The sequence below is a fragment of the Nyctereutes procyonoides genome, unplaced genomic scaffold, assembly GCF_905146905.1.
Source record: "Nyctereutes procyonoides isolate TBG_1078 unplaced genomic scaffold, NYPRO_anot_genome, whole genome shotgun sequence".
NCBI lineage: Eukaryota > Metazoa > Chordata > Mammalia > Carnivora > Canidae > Nyctereutes > Nyctereutes procyonoides.
Window position 1 is genome coordinate 18,081,324 of NW_026575051.1, and position 20,326 is coordinate 18,101,649.

At 37.2% G+C, this 20,326-nt stretch overlaps 1 long non-coding RNA gene and 1 pseudogene across 2 annotated transcripts in view; both read left to right on the forward strand.

Annotated features, from left to right (window-relative positions):
• The first annotated feature begins 293 nt into the window (after positions 1–293).
• LOC129512924 (uncharacterized) overlaps positions 294–20,326 on the forward strand; it is a 58,280-nt gene continuing 38,247 nt past the window's right edge. The window contains exons 1-3 of one of the 2 annotated variants that reach the window (XR_008665106.1): positions 294–340; positions 2,299–2,480; positions 6,040–6,220. This is a non-coding gene — a long non-coding RNA (uncharacterized LOC129512924). Of the gene's footprint in view, positions 341–2,298; positions 2,481–6,039; positions 6,221–20,326 lie in introns of those variants that run through there. The other variant, XR_008665107.1, reaches the window with a different exon arrangement.
• LOC129513226 (U4 spliceosomal RNA) lies at positions 10,197–10,321 on the forward strand (annotated as a pseudogene).

Genomic DNA, 20,326 nt, shown 5'->3' on the forward strand with positions numbered 1-20,326 from the left:
CACAAGAAGATATCTGCTGTATTTTAACAAAGCACAAGTTTCCAGGAATAATATAATGAATAAAATAATAGGGAACCCACTTCAGGAGGCAAAGGCTTAGAGATGGGTAAAGTGCAAAAAACAGAAAACATGGAATGCTATTGTCAGTGTCATCATTAATTAACATTCATTATTCATCCAGAGGTACAAAGGCCACAAATGAAGCATTTACAGGTTGTAGAGATTTAACTCCTTGCCCTTCAAATATTAACAGGGACACAATAAGTAGGCAAAGGCTGTTCCTTATTGTACAGGGTACTGCAGAGTGCGCTGATTGCTTTGTTTGTTGGTTGTTGTATGGGTGAGTAAAAACACACTCAAACCTTTATTTACTCTATTCTATCTTAACAGTAAACATAAAATTAAAGAGGTACTTTACAGAAGGAAAGTGTTGTTAAGCAGGTTGTCACCACATGTGGGTTCTTTGAAGAAATTGCACCTTATACCTAATAAGTGCCCAATTCTAATCACCGGGTACTGATTATTTCCCTGTATCTAGCCTCTTATGAATATGTTCTTTTTAATTCTAATATCAATCTGATGCACGAGGTAGATGAGGGAACTTCGACTCTAAACAGTCAGGCATGTTCAGTAAGCTAAAAAATTACCAAAACCATGATGCCAGAGCATCATAAAGTCCACAGAGTTGGCGAAGTATTTCAGTGCCTCAATAGATTGAAAAATTATGCTGCATAATCAAAATTTCTATCCCTACTATTTCAAAAATCAGATTATTAAGGGGTGCCTGGGTAGTGCAGTTGGTCAAACATCAGAGTCTTGTTTTGGGCTCAGCTTGTGATCTCAAGGTTGTGGGATCAAGCCCCTTCCCCTACCTCCTTCTGCTTGAGATACTCTATCTCCCTCTGCCCCTCCCTCACTCATGCTTGTGCTCTCTCTGAAAGAAAGAAAGAAAGAAAGAAAGAAAGAAAGAAAGATTTTTTTTAAAAAAAATCAGATTATTAAAAGCCAGCTGTTCACATTTTTTGTTTCTGTCTTGAATTCTGACCTGAAAAGTTTGATATAAATATAAGGGATCACCCTTATATTTAATAAAATGGGATCAAATTATTATATGTTTGTGATCATTGCGTTTTTAAGTGCATGTTCAACTAGCTTATCTGGTAGATAATCTCTTATTAACTTATTTATACATTTATTTTTAATGCTTCCTTTTGTGTTCATCATTTAATACCTAAACCAAACAGAAGAAAAAGAAATATTTCATTTTAGTGAGAAGAGCTCAAATCAGTGGAGTCTGCAGTTTCAGTTAATGGAATCATTCCTTACTATCTTTACACGAAGGCATGCTATCATCTATCTTATATAAATAACAACAAGCACAAGCTTGTGGCCAGACAGTAGCTTGTATTTTATATGCATTGTACTATCCAATATGTGTTATACCTCTGAGAATGTGTTAACTACTATTATCCCTATTTTAATGGAAACTGGCTCTTAGAAAAATTGACAAATTTGCCCAATTTAGCACAGTGAGTGTGTGATGAAGCTGAATTTAAATTCAGGTCAATCTATCATCAGGAGTCACAATGTTGATAATTATACTCCCTTTCCAAGCTAGCGTCAGAAGACCCTGCCTCATCTTTACTGACTTTCTTCACACAAACAAAATCACTTCCCACTGGATGAGTAACGTCCTCAATTCAGAACTGTATTTATTTGACAGACAGTTTATATTTAATTAAGAGCAATTATTTCTGGGAGCAGTTATCACTCACTCACTTTTACCTTAATGTGAATAGGGAGGTGAAGGCAGCATTTGGTACAGTGAAGATAGAGCACAAAGAAAAATAAAATTAAAATATTTTTGGTGGTTGATGGTGTGTGTGTGTATGTGTGTGTCTCCTGGGATGCAGGATACAATTTATTTTTCAAACCAGAGTCAAGCTTCCTGCTTGCTTTTGCCCACATTCCGGTTTTCACCTAGGGATCAATCTAGGTTACAGGTGAGTGTGCAGACCCCAAGTACTTTTTGCCTAGTAGCTGCCCCAAGACCCTAAGGCTCTTCCCAATTGACCATTGCAAAATCTGAGTTTCAATGCAATGGCCCAACCCATCATTTATTGCAGTCCAATCACTGTTGAGCTGTCCTTGTTTTGCTAATACTCTGCCAAAGGAGAGAAAAAGAAGGTGAAATGATGGTGAGAACTCTCTTCCTAGAACCTCCCCTCTTTGATGGGAAGAATCGGCTTGTGTTTTTATGTAGGGTCTCTATTTTCAAATTTCCCCCTTTTTTGTTAGAAACTCTGCCCGCAGAGACTCTCCGATAAGGCTCATCCGCAGTGCTGATGACGACAGTGGTGGTAATGATGATATAATCCCCTGGAATACTGGATCCTATGAACATGAAAGCAGCAGGGCAAACCTCATCTGAATAATATAATCCTAAAGTAGATGCCACTCCTTACTTCTTACTTAATTACGTAAGTACACGTCCTCTTTCAAAATGTTTTCTCAAGCAGCCATAAGAAATCCCAGGGAAACAAACAACAGAAAATGAACCTGTTTTTCCCCTCTTCAAATACGTTTGACTTAGCAGCACTAGGACTTTCAAAGAAGATTAGTATTACCAATAAATCACTGTGCTCACAGATGCGGAGCAAGACAGAACACAGGGCTGCCGAGGCATATATTATGACAATAGATGCCTTAGCAACAGTTTTAACTGTTCTGCAACAGATTGTGCCCTAAAGCAGTAAATACCCTGCACACAGGAGGTTATTTAGCATTTGCTTTTTCTAAGTAAATAAGGAGGTAGACAGACAGACAGATCCACAGAACTTCATCGCCAACATTTTATGTTGTGTTCAGATCTGTGAAAAACTGAATTGGTAAAGATTAGGTAAAAGAAAGCTCCTAAGATTGATACAAATCCAAAAGTCCTCATATTTCCTTTATAATTTAGAATATACAGAACAAAAGGCATTCTTAGCAAAACTCAGGCTGGGGCTGGGAGCACCAGAATTAGCACTTGCTCAATCTGCAGAGACCTGAGAACCTGAGTCTTTCTTTTCTTTTCTTGAACTTAATCTTCCATCTATCTCATATTCTGACATTAGATGAATTCCAACTACCAAACATGCTTCTGGTATTTCTACCTAGAAGCTAAGAGAAATGTAGGTGAATTGAAACAGTAAACAGCCCCAGGTGGAACCATCGCAGACTGAAATAAAAGGCCCAAGAAACCAAGTGGTGGGATCACTCACTAACATCCTAGTAATATGTTTTTGGTACATGGTTTCTCTACATCCCTGAATGCAGACCGTGAGAAGTCCACTCCACTTCCTCCTGCCTAGTCCTTCAGGGGTGACCTGTCTCACCTAGGGCTACCACTTCAGAAGCATTTCCTTGGCATTTTGCTCTTCTCACTGACTGCTCTTTACCAATCACCAAGACACCACCCCCTCAATATAAGAAGAATCTCTCTCTCTCTCTCTCTCTCTCTCTCTCTCTCTTTCATTGTAAGACAAGCTAAAATCTATGTGCCTCAACTTTCCAAAGAAAATAGTAATGGTAGCCATGCCACAGTTCTGCTGTGATAATTAGCTGATGTAACTTGAAAGACTGATAGTTGTCTCTTATCCTTTTTCTCAGAATACTTTTCCTGAGAAAAGATGGTTTATTGTTCCATCTGAAATGCCAAGAAATCTCAGCATAATCAACAGGAGTCATTCTCCTATCCATAGATTCTCCTACTCTTGCCTTTGCTTCTTCCCTGAACTAATCCTTTACTCACCATCATGGACGTAATTTTTGAAATTTGAATGTGAGCTAAAGAAAAAAGATAATTCAGCCCTGCATTCCAGGTCTCAAGCCTGTTTCTGACCCAGGTACAGGCAATGTTCCCTATAAACAGAATGGTACACCAGAAGGCTGCTTTAGGAACCCAGTCCAAGTGCTAGGTTTTCTAGGCTTTTCTCTGTATAGTTCCCTTTAGAACCTCAGCCAGTAACATGTGGTCAGAATAGGGGCAAATCCCATGTTCAGGTGATTCTCCATCTTAGCTATTTATCCAGATGACAATCTTTTCCATCTTTAATATCTGTCGTTATTTTGGTGGCCTGACAATGCCTGCAGGGGGGCTTGCTGTGTAATAGGACATCAAGGGATAAAGCTCCACATGAAGAAATAAAAGCTCTGAGGTTGAGAGAGTTTAAGAAAGGGCTTCAGTGTTCAAAATTCACACCTATGGTTTTACTGAGAAGAACAGGCAGGCTTGTGTGGGGTTGTGGACTCTTGGAGGCAATGGTAACCTGCCTTTGCCTTCAGGAAAGAGGACATGTTTGTCTCTAAAAAAAATAAAATAAAATCAGAGGATGACAGAGAGCTGTCAGAGTTGCTAGAGACAAGAACAAATGAGGTGAAAATAAAAAAGAAATGTGGCTAGGGGTGGATAAGACGAGGTAGAGTCCATGTCACATATTCAGGAATTCTAACAGATTTCATGGACGGGATTATTCACTCTGGTGTACTCAAGGGATGCAAAATATTTGGGATGTACCATGAACAGGTGTCACTTCAGTTCAACAAATTAATGTCAAGTGGCCGGAGGGGCCCATAGTGTTTCCTCCACAGAGAAGAGACCCTGACCACACTCCTTGAATCTCAGGACTTGTTGCTTCTAATTCATTTTGTCATGCAAATGAGTGGATGAATCTGGAGCTTATTTGCTATTAATATAGGTAATTAGAAATATTTTAAGAAAGAGAAAGAATAAAGTCTACTTTATCTTTTAAAGTCTAAAGGTCAACTCTTTAGCCATTTGCTGAATACTACGCCAAGTTTGGCTTATTAAAACTGAAAAACCAGCAAGCTTGAGGAAGGACTTGCAAAGTATTCACAGTAAAAATCATTGCCTCAAGTTGCCGTGATTTTTAATAATTGAGACTGTCATTATGTTTGACCTATAAAGAGTAACCTTGATGGTTATTTGTTATGTATTCAGTTTTGTCTGACTTAGCTTAAGCTTAAATATTAATGGAAAAAAAGAAAACCTACAAAATCCCTCAAGCTGCACTGTAGGACTCCAACGCTTTTAGCTGGTGGCAATGAATATAAACATCACTTCTGTGCTAATTTTTAAAGACAGCAACAAACACTGAAGCAAATCATTCAAAAATGCTGGATAGAACATTTGACAATTTGCATATGCAAAACATATTGCTTAGATTCTGGGAGTCTCCTTTTTAGGATAAACATATTTAAGAATGTGGGAGATAACCTATAAAATATAGGAAGGGATTTCTCGGTTGTGTTGAACAAATGTGTGGTATTAATGGTGACTGGCTACAAAGCTGTTGAGAGCTCTCCTTATTCAGGTTACTATAGCCTGCTTGCCTTAGTGGCAATATAACACAGTGGCTAAGAGTACAGTCTGCACCGGCATTTTTCTAAGTTTAAATCTTAGTTCTACCAATTACTGTGTGACTTTGAGCAATTTAAAGTTTATATGCCTTCACTATTCAATGAGAATGAAAATAGCAGCTACATTATAGGTTTGTTGTGAAAATTAAATGGTAAAAGTCTTGACAAAGTGCTTGGAATATGATAAATGTTTAATCTCTGTTAACTGTTTTTATTTGGTCATAACAAGGATAGCTGAAGAGCATCCCATTAGACATCCCTGACTCCACATATAAAGGCCTATGCTTCTGGAAATATTAAGTTTAAAATAGAAAATCTTGTTTTAAAAAAATCAAGTTACTCCAAACTTTTAACAAATGGTTATTAAGCAACTATTCTAAGAGTATAATAGGAAAATCTGTGATATTGGTAATATCAAGGAGCTTTCAAAGCATGTGAGGATATACAGTTGACCTTTGAATGATTCAGGATAAGGGGCACTAACTCTCTGTGTCTGTGAAATCTGCGTATAGCTTTTGACTCCCTGAAACTTAACTACTAATAGCTCACTGTTGATTGGAAACCTTACTGATAACACAACACATTAACACATATTTTGATGTAATCTTTATTATATAGTGTTTTATTACAATGAAGAAAGCAAGAGAAAGGAAAATGTTAAGAACATCATAAGGAAGAGGAGTGACTGGGTGGCTCAGTGGTTGAGCATCTGCCTTTGGCTCAGGTCGTGATCCAAGGGTCCTAGGGATCAAGTCCCACGTTGGGCTCCCTGCAGGGAGCCTGCTTCTCCCTTTGCCTATGTCTTTGCCTCTCTCTCTGTGTCTCTTATGAATAAATAAATAAAATCTTTTTAAAAATCAAAAAAGAAAATTTATTTACAGTACTAGATAGTATTTATGAAAACCATCTACATATAAGCACTCTCACAGTTCAAACCCAACTTGTTCAAAGGTCAACTCTGTAATTAAGTCATCAAACATTTATTGAGTGCCAATTAATGAAAAGCAGATATCAATTGACTTGTGGGCATTTTTCATTTAACATTTCTCTCCTCTTAACCCTTACAGCTCAAGTTCTTTAGGTATGCCATATCATAGTAAATAAATAAGCTAACATGTAGTTGCAAGATGCTATGATTAATGCAATAATGGGGCTCTATAAAAGGCCTAGTGGTGATAAGAAGTGAGGAGTAACAACTTATTTCATTTCATTGGATTAGATAAGGCTTTTAGCAAAAAAGCAGAATCCTTGAAAGATCCAAGGAACTGCCAAGTTGTTTAAAAAGCAACATGTGTAAATACCTACCATAAAACCATCATGGTTTAATGAAGTGACTGGACACAAGAATATGAGGGGGCAGGGGAGGGAGATAGGCCTAGAAAAGGAGGCTGGAGGATCTTTTGAACTCAGTGTACACCACAGTCTGCTCAGATTATTGAGCAGCAGATAATCTTCTCATAACTGATTTTCAGAAAGATTACAAAGAGGACAACATATTCAAATTAAAATTCCAGAGCCAGAAACAACATTGGATTCATTTATGTAATTTCAAAAATTAAAAATGTGCCCAAAATGACTTATGGAAGGTCACAAGCCAAAAGAGGGCAGGCAATTCAGTTACTGACAGAACCTAACTTGATCAGGGAAAGAGAAAAAGAGTAAATCCATGAAGCCTTTGTTGAGAGACCCCTATGGATAGATTAATGCCTCTGTAAGCAAATTGGATAAATAAAAGAAATCATATGAACTAATGGAATTGGGGGGCAACCTCTCACTGTGTATCCATTGTGTCCTATAATCCCTAAGTTGTGCCAACTGACCCATGATTCGATAGGTCCAGAGACAGCTGGATAAGGACTGGAAAAAAATCAAAACACAATCTTCATGATGGGACATTAGATCCAGTGGAAAAAGATGTTGACATTATGGTGGTTCCATGGCCTAAACATTTTGCAGGGTTTTTTGGTTTGATTTGGTTTTTCTTATGCTTAGTACCTCTTTTAGCAAGCCAAATTACAAAGATTTAATCATTCTTTTATGAACATAGGACTTGCCGTGCCTCTGAATAAGACCTTGCATAGATTTCGCCAACTTTAGAAATATTACAAAATAAATACAATTTTGAAGAAAACAGGTATCTCTCTAATTCTTCTCATGCTCCTCCTGCTCTAATGTGTCTTGGAAGAAAAGTACTCCAGATCTGAGAACAGAGTAGGTCAGATAGACAAATACATGGTAGAGAGGCACTTTCAATTTTGCTTCTAGAAGGAAAAATTCCTCTTTCCTTCCTCCAAATGTATTGAGTATTTCGACTTCTAACTTTAATCGACTACAGTTGGTTATACAGACAAAACAAAATAGACAAATATGTATTAACTTTATTTTTGCAGATGATGACTGAATTTGGACATTCATGACTAGTATTTCCTTCAAATTCTGATCCTATTCTATACAATAATGACAGGTTAACTCCTGTCTGAGTGTTTTACCATGCTCTCACATTCACATCATAGTCAAAACGGAAGTCATTAAGTGCCCCTTCACAAGTTACTTATTCTCCTGACTTGGCAGTTGGTTTTTTCCATTTATGGTACCACCATTCTCCAAGTCACCCAAACTCATAAACTTCAAAATCTCTTTGGACAAGTTTCAGAGTTTTTTGTTTTTTTCCTTCTGTGTGGGTTCATATTTATTATAGACATCTATAGACCTTGTTTATTATCCACCTATATTTCAAACAGAATGCATGGAGCATCCGCAAACCTACTTTAAAGGAAGGAAGACTAAAAGGAATAAGAATTAAGACATGAAGCCTAGTTAGCTGCCTGATACACTATAAGCACTTGGAAATATTTATTTTGAAAAAATAAGAGATGGATCCAAATTTTATTTTTATGCAAATATATTTTGTAAAATAATATTTACATGAAAATATTTTCCTTGTCTTTGCTATTCTACCCAAAAGTTTCAGGTGCCTAACAAAGTGTTCTATACGGGTGGGCATATTTGCTGACAATATTCTGGAAGCACCTGGAATATCTTAATAATAAAGACAAAGGCATATTTTTTACTTTAAGTTATATAAACAATTGCTTCTTTTATCCCTCTTGATTTATGTAGCATAAATTTGAACTCTAGACTCTTCCTTTTTTGTCAGTATAGAATCTAATTATGCATTCAGTCCATACCCTCAATACCCAGCTTTCTCTTAGTAACCTTGATGGGTCATATGGTCAACCCTGGTTTTGTTTGTATACTTATCTTCAAAAAGACTAGATCTGAGAACAGATTATTTAATTGATTTTTTACTTATAATCATCTTGCCACAAAGAAAAGTTGGGTGATTAAAGAATTTATTGGAATTCTTCAATAATTTCATGATCATGTTATGTATTTGGGTGATCTAATTTGGGTGACTTTTTACACACTGGCAAAGAATAGAAATATAAAAATATCTAACTAAGAAAAGGAAAGCAATAGTAGATTGTAGCGATAGTGGAGCTTTGCAAAGATGGGGGGAAAATCTTATCTCACAGGTAGACAAAGCTGCTGGTTCATGTAAAGACAAGGAATTTGAATCTTATCATATTTTGTTATGGCTGCAAAAAGCTTCAATGACCTCCAGAAACAGCCCTATCTTTCTGTGAAGAGCTCTTATTTCAGGGGAATTCTACTCAGAGCTTTACTACTGCTTCTCTGAGGGATCATGCTTAAGTCATTCAATTTCTTTACATGTTAAAGTTAGTAATAACTCTTTCTTAGTCACCTGAGAGAATGCATTAGAGTATCAGTTACATGGTTTCCTTAAGTAGTTTCTTGCTCCTAGAGAAAATCCCCCACAAAGACAAGGACTTGAAATATTGAGTATAAATACCATATAAAACATCTGCTGCAGCATTTGAAACCACTCCATCAATAATTTAAAAAAAGCAATGCCATCTACATAATGGGTCAACAGCATTTGAGAAACAAACAAACAAACAAAAAGGTAAGGAGGGAAGAATGCTTTTTAATTCAATTATGTTGAAAAGTTGACTCATTTCTTCGTAACTGTCACAGGACAAAAAAGTGAAAGGCTGAGAATTACATGCAAAACTGAGAAGAATTGAATCTGAGATGTCTGATTTTGATTTGGCTAGCCCATGCTGCTGTACAAAAATAGCCCTGGGCATTAATCTGTCAGGTCCATTATTATGCCTATTTCTGAGATTTATACATTGGTTTATGGTAGCAATAGACATTTATTGAGTGCTGATCACCTGCCAAGCTCAGTGCTGCACACCTTAGTAGCGATGGTCCCAACCCAGTGGGTTTTCAATCTAATAAGACAGGCAAGGCAATTAAGACACAGACTCAGAGGAAGAAAATGAGTAATGCATGCAGAGGAAACAGAACAGCTTTCCTTTCCTTTGCTACACCTTGTGTAGCCCACTGTGGTGTCTTTGTTCAAGGAAGCTAAAGAAGTACTTTATAGACCAAGAGGGTGTGAAGATGGATGTCAGCAGCATGCTCAGATCACCTGTTCACTTTGGATGCTTTGACATTGATGCGAGTAGCAGATTTTCAGATGCTTTACTGGTCCAATGCAGTTCCTTTATATGAGTTATTTTCTTATCCTCTTTGTTGTCTCATATCTCATTTTATTCTTCCGCATAGCTAGCCATCATTACCATCTTTCTCCACCACAATTATTTAATGTCTCCCTTTGAAATACCTTAATGGCATCTCCTTCCCTCATTCTGGGTAATGTAGCATCTTCATCAAAAACAGTTATCAGCTTTGCGCAGTGGCAGTATCAGAGCCAATGAGGTTTATCCGAAGTGCGATTATTGCTAATTGAAAAACACTTATCAAGACTCCCCACACACTTGATAATGAACTTAGTGAATTATACAGGTATTATCCCTGGCCCTCAACTCACATAAAATCTAAGACAAAAAAATACTGAGCCATTCATAGAATGTTTGTACAGTTTTAATAATTATCATTGAACAAATACATTCATTAAATATTATGCTTACAAAGGTTTAAGTAAGTTCAAAGGAGCTGTAAGTGAAAACAGAAGTATGGACATCACATATTCTTTATAGTGTGAAAATTATGGTAATTAGGTCTCATTTTCCTTAATTATTAGGATGTATTATATTATCCTACATCATTGGTACATGAGCAGAGAAATGCAAGTTGCTTTATATTAAAGTATAAACTTCAATATGAAAACTTTCTTCACTAGCTGAAGACTGTTAGTAATATTTTCAACCCAAGTAGACCTCTCATTTAGTTCAAAAACAAAGACAACCTTTTATAAATGCATTTCAGTAGTGTTATATTTTTTTTTGCGTAAAACCACATTTATTCATTGTCACTCATTGTCATTCTTTTTAAATATTAAAGTATCCTTTTCCCAAATAGATTATTTTTTTTTAATTTCTCACTCAGCAAAATAAAGTGTCTGCAGTCCTATATTGTTCCTTCCCCTTTTTAAAATTTTAATTCCAGAGTAGTTAACATACAGTTATATTAGTTTTGGGTGTACAATATAGTGATTTTACAATTCCAGATATTGCTTGCTGTTCATCAAGATAACTGTATTTTTTAAAGATTTTATTTATTCATTCATGATAGACATAGAGAGAGGGAGAGAGGCAGAGACACAGGCAGAGGGAGAAGCAGGCTCCACGCAGGGAGCCCGATGCGGGACTCGATCGCCGGACTCCAGGATCGTGCCCTGGGTCAAAGGCAGGCGCCAAACCACTGAACCACCCAGGGATCCTCAAGATAACTGTGTTCTTAATCCCCTTCACCTCTTTCACCCATATCCCCACTTACTTCCCTTCTGGCAACTACCTGATAGTTCTCTATCAGTAGTTTTATTTAAAAAATAAAAGAGATCATAACTATTGGCCCATACAAAGAAGAAACACGTATCTCAAAGCGTTTCAACCAGAAGCCAGTGTAGGCAAACATAGACTTTCAGGAGAGCAACTAATAATCCATAGAGTTCCAGACCACTAAATGAGTTTCCGGGGATTACACGACACTTGTATTCTCTGCAATATCCCAAATATAAGATGTATCACTGTGCACTACTATAGAACTGCAAAGAAAAGTTCTTGCCCTCAAAGGACTTATAGTTAGATTGAGAGGGAAAAAACCCTGAACACATCAAAAAATAAATCTAAATAAATGATGAATCAATGAGACCAATGTGTATATACAGTAACACTGATGGTATGTTGTGGTTTTGGTAGGTTCCAAAACAATCCCAACTTTGGGCTTTTCAGAGTTTTAAATTTAATTTAATTTTTGACCTCAGATGCATAAACTAGAGAATTGGTCATAAAATACACTCATCATTGGCCCATGCACAGGCTGCTTCTATTTAATGGATTGAGAAATTAATATTTGATAGAAAAAATCGAAGGTCTTTTGCAAGCAAGTCAAAGAGGGTTTTACGGACAAGAGTGATCCAAGGCCTATGAAAATAGCAATGGCTACTATTAGACCATATTATTCACAAGTACCCATGACAAGTTTGCACAGAGAACCAAGGTGAAGAAATATATTTAGAAGAGAGAGACGGACAGAGATACACACACACACACACACACACACACACACACACACACACACACACAATAAATTTTGGATTACTCGGTGTAGCTAATTACAGCTCCACATTTATATCTGATGCTAAATCTCTTGTGGTGCCCTTGTCCTTAACTGCATAATGCAGGGCTCTTCTTCAGCTAGAAGTTGTTTTTCTTCAACTCACTATCCAGAAAGTGTTATGGTCTTAACTTATAAGCATTCACTGAAGGAGAAAGCATTCTATTGTGAGAGGTAAACAACTGTGAGGCTAATGTGAAATGCACGTTTTGCTGATATTAGTTCAAGGCTGCCATGGCCTCTGGAGGCCTGTCCCACGTGGTGATAATTAACTTTTAATGTAAGCCTGGAGGGCAAAACACTTAAGAGTTATCCAGTTTTCTCCAACAGAATGAATAGGTAAATGCTAACATATGTTTATCAATAGCTGATGTACTTAGTCATTATTATAAGGGGGAAAAAAAGCCTTGCTTGCCAACATGTTTGTTCTCCTATTTCTCTCAATCCAGTGTTATAGAGAATTGAGTGGCTAATGTTTAGAAACATGTAGCGAGGTCATTGAATCTTAGAGATTAGATGGATAACAGCAAATATGAGTCATGCCTCTTGCCACTCCCATTTCTGTGTTGATTTTTGTCTGGCATTGTTAATTCATCACAGATTTTTTTTAATTGACTCTGGACTCTGCTTTAGAAGCCGTCTTAAAAAATAAAAATAAAAAAAATAAAAAAAAGAAGCCATCTTAATAAAGCATTTAGACTAGACACTTAGGTTCAATGCAACATACTTGTTATGCCAGTATTAGACTATAAATTGAAGTACAGGAACTATGGCTTCTTTGCCTTGTTTATTGGTTTGTCCACAACTTAAACTCATCCCATTGAACGTGCTTAGTAATACTTGTTGAGCAAATAAAACATAAGAGATCTAAATAAGCATTTTGCATTATGTAGATGATATCTAATAGATACATAAATACATACGTACATACATATGGATACATGTTGCAATTCAGGAAACTAACCTTCATATATTAAGTAATGTTTTTAACAAGTTGAAGGAATTCAGTCATCTGTTCAATTGCTAAGAATTTTATTTTTCTAAGGCACTTTTTTGTCTCAAATAAATGTAAGTGCAAATTCTGTAAAATTAAATGAGGACAATATTTCTACTTCGTTTACTGGTAAAACTCAGAACTATACAAAAATTGCCTATCATAAGGTGGAGTCACAGTTTCAGAAAAAAAAAAAAAGGTTCTAACCAGTCCTCCTAAAGCTCCGAGCTCATTTTGAGAAATGGAAGCACACTGAGAGGTCTATAGGAAGTGCCTCTAGGTAGATAAGTTTCTGTGGGTCTAAAGGCAAACATCAGGTATTTGACGTGGGGCTGCAGATAGAAAGAAGAGCTTCTGGCAGAGTAGGAAAAAGAGATAAGCTACAAGCCACCAGGCACTTCTTCATCTGTCCTCCTGGAATAATAGCTATGCTTCACTTCTGCCTCCCAAATCTTGATCAAATCTTTTCATACCTGAAATCTTATTGGGAAGAAGATATAGGAAGCATAATTCGCAGTTTAACCACATTGGCAACAGAATAACCCAGCACGACCCAGCAGGAGAACTGATAGGGTGCTGATATGAACTGACAATAAGGTAAGTTCTGCAAGGTCAGGTCAGACTTAGATTCTATCTTTATTTAGAATGTTGATTTTTTTTATCGTGGACTTGTACCGATTTTGATTTTTTTAAAAATATTGGATTAAAATATAGTTTATTTGTATTCTTGAATTTTGTAGTGTTCCCTTAAGTTGTACCCCTGAAGTGGGTGCCTCACTTGTCTCACACTGGTTCTGACTATGGCAGCTGGTCATGGTTCTTTGACAGGTGGATGACTCTAACCTTTATTCTGGTGCCACTAGCACTTCATCTAGCATTGTGATATTATATTTATCCATTATCTTTTACCACAGACATCAAAGTATTAAGAGGTGCTCAAGGGAAACATATGTAATCTCTATATATTCCTATCGGCCCTGATGTGGACTAGCAACCTGATTTCCCATTCATAGATCAACCAACCATCCCATTCAGTAAAATAACCCCCTTCTTTGAACACTAGATCACTACTATGAGGTCAGGTAGTAGTCTTAACTTCCAATTAAATGGAACCATTGCTATGTTTTCCCTTGGAATTTAAGACAACTAAACAACAACCCAAGGTTATGAGGATAGGAAGCAAAAATTTTACTAGGGGATAATTTTTTAAGATTTATTTATTCATGAGAGACAGAGAAGCAAGCTCCCTGCAGGGAGCCCAATGCGGGACTCAGTGCTGGACCCCAGGATCACACCTTGAGCTGAAGGCAGGTGCTAGGCTGCTGAGCCATCCAGGTGTCCCACTAGTGGATAATTAAATGTAACAGTGAGAGAAGACATTCCTATTTTCCATCCCTATATCTCAAAGCCATAATTCCTCCCCATGAAAGAGTATCATATTGGTTACCGATTCATTTTGAAGGATATCTTCCTAGACCTAAAAGATGTTGCCATCCAGCTAGTGCTATAACAGAGCCTTAATAGAAGCTATTTCCCTATTTTATAAAGCTATTTGTTTTGAGGTATTGGGAAACATGTTACCTTGGCCAGTGAACACCATGAGCAGATCTAATTGATTGTAAAATCAGTTCTTGATCAAAAGTACTATTGTACAGAGATCTAATGAATAAGTCATTCTGTCTCTCCATGAATGATGCTTTGGGCAGAAGCCTTGTGGTCAGAGATGGCAAATCCAAAAACCAGCATAAGGTCTATTCAAATAAGATCAAAGCACTGCTGGGGAGCCTGGGTGGCTCAGTCAGTTAAGCTCCCCACTCTTAATTTCAGCTCAGGTCATGGTCTCAGAGTCATGAGATCAAGCTTTGCATTCAGTGGGGAATCTGCTTAAGATTGTCTCTCTTTCTCTCCTTTATATATATATATATATATATATATATATATATATATATATATATTTTTACTTATGATAGTCACAGAGAGAGAGAGAGAGAGAGAGGCAGAGACACAGGCAGAGGGAGAAGCAGGCTCCGGGCACCGGGAGCCCGACGTGGGATTCGATCCTGGGTCTCCAGGATCAGGCCCTGGGCCAAAGGCAGGCGCCAAACCGCTGCGCCACCCAGGGATCCCTATATTTTTTTTTTTTTAAGCGCTACCCTATCTGAGAAAAGTAGGCCAAAGTATTCCAATCACCATTCAGTAGCTGACTATCCTTCCTCCTAGGAAATTCTGTATCTATTATTTTTTTCTGACTGCAAAGACCTTTGAAGGGTAATGGCTGCTACTTCACTTCTGTCTCTCAAAACTCACTAATCTCTTTGGCCAACTCTAACCTGGAGCTTCACAGGCAAGAAAATTCCAGAAAACATACACTCCATTTGACCAACTCTGCAACAGAATAATTTAGCACCTCAGAAAACATTATCTGGAAAATCATAAGGATAGTCAGGATTCAGCAAGAGAGGACATGATGATAGAATCCTCATATCAGTAAAGGTATAGAAACAAAAACACACGTTGTTTGGGAAATGACAAGTGTTAAGTTTAGTTAAAACTTAAAACATTTGAGATGGTAGGAGCAAAAGCTAAAAGGGTGATTATTGTTCAATCACAATCATAGAGAATTCTGAATCTCTGGTTAGGGTGACTGGATTTTATTTAGTAGCTACAAGGGTGACAGTAGAATTTTTGAGCAGAGTAATAAAACGATGAAAGTAGTATTTTAAGGAAGAATCCCAATATGCCATTTTAATGTACAGCATATATTGAAGAAAATCAAATCTGGAGAGGTAGACACCCTAGGTTTAGGTTATAATTTTTCAGGTTAAAGCATTAAAAATCTGAAACAGAAGGAATAGTCTAATTTTTTCCACTTCCATTCATGGGCAAAATTATAAAAATGAAGCTTCAATGCAATGGGTATGCTGCTAGAATTATTTAATTTTGTTTGCACTTTTTTTTATTGGCATTTTAAAATCACTATTTAAACTGGAAAAAAAAAAACCCTGAAGCTTCAATCTTTTGCTTCCTACCATATATTTTCCCTGTCAGTTTCTTCACAAAGTAGAATTCTAAAACTCTCTTTCATCAAGTTATTGTCAAAAAATTATCTTTAATTCCTGCTAATGTGTAGATGGATAACATCTTAATGTCTTCAGTAGAAGTGCTTCTGCTTCTTAGAAGCTTTTTGAACCATGAACATCTTTAGGATTTTATTTTTTTTAAGATTCTATTCATTTATTCATGAGAGACACACACAGAGAGAGGCAGAGACACAAGCAGAGGGAGAAGCAGGCTCCGTGCAGGGAGCCCAATGAGGGACTCAATCCTCGGTCTCCAGGATCACGCCCCAAGCCGAAGGCAGGCGTTCAACCACTAAGCCACGCAGGCGTCCCTCCTCCTCCTCCTCCTCCTCCTCCTCCTCCTCCTCCTCCTCATTCTTCTTCTTCTTCTTCTTCTTCTTCTTCTTCTTCTTCTTCTTCTTCTTCTTCTTCTTCTTCTTTCTTCTTTCTTTTTCTTCTTTTCATCTTTAGAAATTTAATGAAAACTAAGAGTTTTCTCTTAAGGGAAACGAACACTTATATTGAAATACAAAATATTGCAAATAATTTTAGTAAATTCGTTCCTATACACAAATCCTTAGAAATACCATGATCTTAAGGTCAATACCCAAAATCCCCCAGAAATTCATTCGTTTGGCATTTAAGCATCACTCTGCAACTGAGGTCATTTTTTGAGAGAAGAGCTTTCAAATGCCCCTGAAATCATACTGAATAGGCACCAACTTAAATTTTCTCTGTGAGAAATTCCACAGGACACAGAAGTAGCTGGACATAAAGAAAATAAGAGTTTTGGGATCCCTGGGTGGCACAGCGATTTAGCGCCTGCCTTTGGCCCAGGGCACGACTGAGCCAGCCAGGTGCCCCTAAATGTACTCTTCATTTTCACATAAGACTCAATCCCAGCCAAGTCATAGGGCTGGGGTAGGAGGAAACTGTGAGGTAGAGCAAGGAAATCCTTCTTTGGGAGAGAGTCCAAAGATACTACCTATTGTGCTTTCTCACATATGATCATAATTCCAGAGACCCAACACTAGCAAAAAGCATGCTGTCAGCTGCTCTCAGGAGTAGGGGGAGGGGAGTAGTGATCCACCATTCCCTCTTTTGACCTGAAGCATACATTTGAGCTCTGGCTGAGCAAAGTTTGAATATAATGTTATCATGAAGCTAATGTGATAGTTACATAACTTACATAAGTTATGGAATATGTATTACTATGTAGGCCAGTTTGTCTTCTAGCACAGAACACTAACTCATTATAAACATTCAGGACCCTGCAATATAACCTATCTTGGTTTACGACAATCTCTTTTTACATTATGAGGATCAATTGGTGAGATTTAATTGAAATGTAAAAGAACCACTTACTTGATATGGTCTCAGAAAAGAGAGTATATGGACTGAATATCTCCCTCTCCAAAATGTACATAATTGAAATCTAATCCCCAATATATGGTATTTGAAGGTGAGGTCTTTAGGAGGTAATAAATCATGTGGACGGAACCCTTATGAATGAAATTAGTGCCCTTATAAGGAGAAGACAGAGAACTAGCTCTCACTTTCTTTCCATTCTGTAAGGCTACAATGAGAAATCAGCAGCCTACTGGAAGGAAGAAAGCCTTGACCAGAACCAAATTTTGCTAAAACCTCTGTCTGGGGGCAGCACCGGTGGCGCAGCGGTTTAGCGCCGCCTGCAGCCCGGGGTGTGATCCTGGAGACCCTGGATCGAGTCCCACATCAGGCTCTCTGTATGGTGCCTGCTTCTCCCTCTGCCTGTGTCTCTGCCTCTATCTCTCTCTCTCTCTGTCTCTATGGATGAATAAATAAAAATATTTTAAAAAATAAAAATAAAAAAATAAAACCTCTGTCTGGGACTTCCAGCCTCCGCAACTATGAGAAACTAATTCCTGTTGTTCAGAAACCACTCTGTCTACGGTATTTTATTATAGTAGCCTCAAGTAAGGCAAGGAGAAAAGAAAAACTGAAAAATCTGTATTAAATGCTAAATGTATTATTCAAGGTCAGGCTACTCAAAGGATAGTCCATAGACCAGCAACATCAGCATCATTTAGGAACTTATTAGAAATGCAAAATCATGGGCCCCACCCGAGGTATACTGAACTGCAAACTACATATTAATAAGAGTCATTGGTGATGCTAGAGTACACCCTGAATTGTTGCAACCAAATTAAAAACACAGTGGCTCAAACAACACAAGAATATGTGCTTCTTTCACAAAACAATCCGATGAAGGAAGCAGGCTAGGGGAAGTAAGGAGGTTCTGCAGCACACAAAACTCAGCTTCCATCTCTGGGTCTAAAGTATCTGCTGCTGTTTTTTGTCATTTTCTAACCAGGGGGAGGAGAAAAGGCAAGAGCAATGCAGGCTCATTTTCTCTTAGTAGTATGACCAGAAGTGCCACAATTTATGTCCAAACCTCACTAACATGGTTACACCCACCACAATGTAGACATAATGCTATTTTAGGTCAGGTAAGGCATGTCCCTCTAACCATAGGAATCCCTTTGTCTAAAAGAAGAAGACGAAGGAGGAAGAGGAGAGGAAGGACAAGGAGGAGGAAGAGAAGAAGGAGAAGAAGGAAGAGGAGGAGAAAAAGAAGGAGGAGAGAGAGGAGAGAAATTCGGTAACAATAGGTAGGCCCTTTGTTATCTGACTTTGACAACCTGTGAAGAAGACAGTGTTACTCTCACTTTTCACATATATTATATTATTGCTACCTGAACCAAGACAAAACTTAATAGTTGTGGCCTTGTATGATCCTGAAGCAACATAAGACAAATAGATGACTAGTCTGATTTATACAGTTGAAGACATTTCATTGATATTATCATATCTCTTATCTCTGAGTTCTAGGATGAGGGTATCTCCCTCTTAGCTTAAAATTCTGCTTTTTAAAATATGACACATAGTTGAGAATGTCTGCATTCCCTAGTTTCAGTCACTCTCAACCCAATAGGCACCAGTATTTCCAGAAGCTGTATGATTGCCAAAGGGAACTCCACCCTAGTGTTTGCCTTGGACTATTTCTTGATGTCTCCTTGTAAACCATTGGTTCTTCAAACATTAAGTTCAAGTTCTTCATACCTAGGCTCTTGTTTAAATCATCCTTTATATCTAGACCAATCAATTGATCATATGAGCACCAAAGTCATTCTCCCCAAACTACCATGTGCTTGGCATCTACTAAGTGCTTTAAATATTTGATGAAGGAATAAGTAAACTGGAACCTCAGTGGTTTTCAGTCATTAGCTTGCATCAGGATTACTGGGAAGGCATAATAAAAGGCAGTTTGTGAATTGGTAAGGTCCAGGGTGGGGCAAGAAATTTTGCATTTCTAACAAATTCCTAATTGATGCTGATGTCACTGGTCCAGCAACCACAATTTGAGAACCAGTATTGTAGGGTTTTTATTATTATTATTATTATTATTATTATTATTATAGGTTTAAATGAAATTCATCTTGTTGCCAGAAGGATCGATTAATAGATGAAACACAAAGACTGACAAAGGATGGTAGCATTGCCTAACCTATACTCACACAAGATACTCATATTCATTTGAATATTTTGCCGTATGCCTTGGATATCTCATCATTGAAATGGGGATCAAATGTAGGGAAGGTGCCTGATGGCTGGAGCACACAGAATTCACACTATATTACAGTTATCATTTTTACTATAGCTGTTTATACAATAAAATTAGCAGTAAAGATCATCTGAATTATAGAATCAACAGATCTTATTTCAAGGTATAATTTATTACCCACTCTTACTGAAAGGTTCATGAGTAAATATGTTTTCTTTCAGAATTATGTTCTATAACCACAGTAATTTAACCCCACTATGTAGATATGAGTCACTAAGTGGTACAGCTCCATTATTTTATTTGAGTCACTAAGTGGTACAGCTCCATTATTTTATTTTAAATGCCATAAAATATCTGGTCACATATTAATTGTAAGATCCTTATTACCAAATCACTTTTAGAGCTGTGGAGCCAGATAATTGAAAAGGTAAAAACGTCTTTCTAAAAAATCAGCCCAAAGCCTCTCTTAATTGCAGTAATCCATTTTCAAACTTTTCAAGTTTAAACTTTTGAATTTAAAAAGTTCTAGCTATTGAAATGAATGTTTAAGTAAAATTCATGAACTATGCTAGAATAGTT